Source organism: Macrobrachium nipponense, chromosome 39 (assembly GCF_015104395.2).
Source record: "Macrobrachium nipponense isolate FS-2020 chromosome 39, ASM1510439v2, whole genome shotgun sequence".
Lineage (NCBI taxonomy): Eukaryota > Metazoa > Arthropoda > Malacostraca > Decapoda > Palaemonidae > Macrobrachium > Macrobrachium nipponense.
This window is the reverse complement of record NC_061099.1, coordinates 22,919,742-22,924,921: the sequence shown is the minus strand read 5'-3', so window position 1 is coordinate 22,924,921 and position 5,180 is coordinate 22,919,742.

Below are 5,180 nucleotides of genomic sequence, written 5' to 3'. Positions count from 1 at the left end.
GTCGTCACACAGTAAAAGCAACTATCAACGTAATCAAAGCAATTATCATATCAGTAGGAGCAATTATCACCTAAGTGAAATCAATTATTACCTCAATAAAAGCAGTCGTCACTCAGTAAAAGCAACTACAGTATGAGTTCAGTCGAAGCAATGATCACCCTTATCACGTAATGGAAATCAGTCACCCCCTCAGCAAAATCAGCCTCCAATCACCACCCAACCACCCACCGCCGCCCTTCTAATATTATTATTCCTGCGCAGGTACGAGAGAGGCGGCCTTCGTCCACGCCATCTCCTCGGCGGGCGTGGCCCACGCCATCACCCGCAGGTGTTCGACGGGCGAGCTTGAAGACTGCGGCTGCGACAGGTCCGTCAGAGGCGTCACCCAACACGGCTTCCGGTGGTCTGGGTGTTCCGATAACATCGCCTACGGGTGTCTCTGTCGAAAAGGTGGGTGAGAGAGAGTCTCTCTCTCTCTCTCTCTCTCTCTCTCTCTCTCTCAGATAAGGATATGTGCTTCAATGTCAATACTAGTTTGTAATAAGCTTTATAATAAACTTCACTTTAACACGAGGCTGTCTCAGATATGGATTCTTGCTTAAATGTTAATGCTTTAGTAAATGAGAGGGTTTATAATAGGCATAGTTTTAACACGAGATTTTAGTCTCTCTCTCTCTCTCTCTCTCTCTCTCTCTCTCTCTCTCTCTCTCTCTCTCTCTCTCAGATATGGATTCTTGCTTAAATGTTAATGCTTTAGTAAATGAGAGGGTTTATAATAGGCATAGTTTTAACACGAGATTTTAGTCTCTCTCTTTCTCTCTCTCTCTCTCTCTCTCTAAGATAAGGATTCATGCACGAATATAAATTTTAGGGCAAAGGAGCTATACAATAGACTTCATTATAACACGACGTTGTAGGCTCTCTCTCTCTCTCTCTCTTCTCTCTCTCTCTCTCTCTCATGCTTTGGCAAAGAAGCACAGAAGAGAGACTGTAATAAACTTCATTTTAAACACGAGATTGTTATAGACGCTCTCTCTCTCTCTCTCTCTCTCTCTCTCTCTCTCTCTCTCTCTGGATCCTTCAGAACTAACTCCATTTGAAGCTTGACTTGTTTAAACATAGGCCTAGTCTAGACCGAGTAAGGTTAACAATAACTAACATAGGTCTAATGCCATCCAGATTTTAAGGTAAATTAAACTTCAATCGTTATTGTAAACAGTTTGCATTGCAACATGCTTTAACATTTAAAATTAAACTCTCCATGAACATCTGAGCATAGACAAAGTCCAAACGGGTTTTCAGTCACGTTCGCATACCGTTCTAAACTACTTAAGCTCTTCTTGGATAAACAGAGGAGATTATCACACGTTGGTCTAAAACAAAACAGCATCGCATTCGGCCTCCATTTGATGACGATTTCATAGAGATTACTTACCAGTAACAGCAGACGGACGGACAAATTAATCAAGAGATAAATGCGCCGATTAATCCTCCTTTTAAGAGTGTGAAGAGGCGGTTGCGCAGATGTGCGCTATTGGGCTCCAAAAAAAGAGAAGGAAAAAAGGATTGGTATTCGGTTAAATGATCTGCTGACATTTTGGAAGGCATGTTCACAGCAGGGAGAAAGAATGGTTACGAGTGCGTCTTTTTATCAACAATTGATTGTAGGATATTCAAAGAAACCTCATGAAAAAAAATACATACATGTTTTTTTAAGTCGCATATATATATATATATATATATATATATATATATATATATATGTATCTATATATATATATATGTGTGTGTGTGTGTGTGTGTGTGTGTGTGTATATATATCTCCGAGCATTCGGTAAAAGAACTTTTTGAAGACCTCTCAGTAAAAAAGAAATTCGTTTATTTTGATATAAAAAAAAATAATACACAAACACGGATTTGTTTTAGGCTGTACGTCGTATTCATATAAAAAAACAAAAGTTTTTCCGAGTATTTAAGCACTTAAGCCATTATCGAAAAAAAGGAGCTCACTGGAGTTAAAGCAACACCGCCTCTAGACTGATGACATATGCCGATGACTTCACGTGTCAGTAACGCATAGAATGTTAATAATTTCGTGTGAACATCTGTACACATATACACGCATTTGTTTTAAGTCGTATGTGTATGTAGAAATGTATTTTTTTCCCCAAGCATTTCAGACATGCAGACCGTTATAAAAAAAAAAAAAAAAAAAAAAAAAACAAAAAAAAAAAAAAAGCAGCGCCGTATCTAGACCAATACTCGCGCTAATGACATCACGAGCCAGTAAAATGACATCAGAAGTCAGTAACGCGTAGAATGTTGATATTTCTGTGTGAACATATGTAAGCACGTACTCGTGTATAGAAGAAAGAAGCTTTTTTTCAACATTATAACATACAGACGATATCGAGAAAGCCCGCCGCCTCTAGACAAACCCTTAGACCGATAACTCACGCCGATGACATCACAAACCAGTAACGTGCAGAATGTTAATAATTCCTTGTGTGACATCTATTCCTAGACTCTCCTTGCTTCAGCGGCATTTATGACGAAGTAACTAAACCTTAGCGCTAAATAATAAACGATAATAAATCAGCAACAAAAGCTAAATAAAATTAAACTGGTGTAATGTTATACCCGCCATGAAGCCATCACCTAGGCTAATCGCCTCCCAGAGACATAAGAAAAAAAGTTTATAGACTCACAACTAACATAAACACCGCTCACTCGCTCGCTGCTGCTGCTTTTACGACCTATTCTTACCACAAACAAAACTTCTCGTAGACGAAACAAACAAACGGGGAAAAAATAGAAATTGATGTTATAAATGGCTTGATTTTAAACTGCGCCTGTCTTTCGTGTAATGAGCTGGTCAGATGACGTCTTCATACAGTTCGGATGCAAGATGATTTATCGGCTGTTAGTATGAGTCTTATGTGTGTGCGTCGTCTTGTAACTGGTAGCTTTTTCGTCTTGTAAAACGAGTGGATGTTAAGTGTTCCTGAGTTTGTCTAGGTCATTTGTGTTTGAGATTTAATGGTAAAAATATGCTCTTGAGTGCTTAATAAAATAATACCAACTTGACGTTAGTTATTTGTTGACAAAGTAGGCCTAATATGATGGTCTTGCATCGTTTTGTAACTATACTCTATTTTTTTTTTTTCATCTGTCCATCCGCCTGTGTGTGTATGGTAACACTGCGTCCCGGGCTTTAGGTAGTTACGCTATGTGTAAGTTTTAGGTAAATAAAAGGATATCTGGGTGTACATTTGCAACTGAAAAGTGTTTTAATAATTTAATGTATGCAAATTACACCGTTAATATTCGAAATAGGATATTATTATAATCGTTGAATGTAAGCTGAATGTAACTATCTAAAGCCCGGGACGCATATTTCCCAAGTCTGGAAGAGTATAAGGATGGGGAAAATTAGGACCAATCAAAGCACGTGGAGCTGATCCATGACGTTACAAGCCCCGCCTTTTAGCTACACTCGGTCTCATAGCCATTACTGCCAGTCACAATGCCGAAGAAAAACTTCCCCATTTCACAGTTTACGGCTTGTATGACCTATACATTTTAGTCAGATATATCTAAACAGAATGCAACAGTAATTCAACAACAATATATTCTTCAAATAAGATACATCGTGAAATATACTAAGCGTTATTGGCTTCTCCCTCTTGGTAATAGTGCTCAGTACCTCTTAATTCCTGCTCATAGGTCAATATTTTCTGCATAAATAATATTTTCATCGCGAGTTGCTGAATTATATACTTGAAAATACGTGTTAATGCCATTTATGAAGAGTTGCGATAACTCATGGGATGAATCAAACAATATACAAGATGGTAAAATTGATGGTATGGTAAAAATGATGGTATATGACCTGTAATTAGCACTACAGAATACAGACCGGAGGCCAAGAACTTCGCGGCACTTCGACTCCCATCAAGATGAATTTAATCTTCGACTTTGAAAGTGACGACTTTAAAAGCATGAAGCATGGATCGTTTTTCAGGTGTTACTGCCTGTTGTTTCAGGATATAAAAACGTATTATTACAGTACTGAAATAATAATTGCCTTATGCTTAAATGAAATGTGGAGAATACAGTTTTGATGACAAATTTATGCACCTTGTAGGGGATAGTGCCGTCAGTACACCTCATTCGGTTCAATGCAGGCATTACTTAAGGTTCTTTGCAGCGTCCCTTCGGCGTCTAACTGCAACCATTGTCATTCATTTTACTGTTACCTTGAAAAACAGCCTTATTCAAATTAGCCATTGACAGGATGAGTTTGTCAAGTAACTATCTTTGGTTACAGTAGGCTAACTTGGATCACCAAAATAACAATATCGTAGGTTTCCTTAAGTACATATTAGCTCTTGAAATAATTTAAAGAATGATGCTGATACTGTGTCCCTATAAATAGTAGGGACTATATCAGTCTGATTCCTGTTCATGGCCCAGTAATGACAAGGATATTGCTTTTATATAATGCATGGTAATGTGCATTACCACGAAACTGCATATGTCCATAGACATCCTTAGTGTAAGCTCTACTCCCTCTATCTATTTTCCCCTACAGACAGGTCAGATACCATCATTTTTACCATCTTGTATATTGTTTGATTCATCCCGTGAGTTATCGTAACTCATTGTAAATGGCTTTAAACATGCATTTTCACGTCTACTATTTAGAAATTCGCGATGTAAAAATATTGTATACCAGGAGGGAGGAGCCAATAACGCATAATATTTTTTCACGGTGTATCTCATTTGAACACTATATTGTTGTTAAATTAGTGTTGCATTATGTTTAGATATAGCTGACTAAACTGTATATGTCATACAAGCCGTAAACGGTGAAATTGAGAAGTATTTCTTCGGCATCGTGACTGGTGGCAGTAATGGATATGGGACTAGGAGGGAGCTAGGGAAGTCGTGGCTTGTGACGTCTGGATCAGCTCCCCACGCACTTTGATTGGTCCTAATTTTCCCTATCCCTATACTCTTCCAGACTTGGGAAATATGCGCCCGGGACGCAGTGTTACCATACAGAAACACCACAGACGGATGGACAGATGGAAAAAACTGAGTATAGGTCACTTGTTCGTCTTGTAAAACGAGGGGATGTGAAGCGTTCCTGGTTGAATTATATGTCAGGGACATTT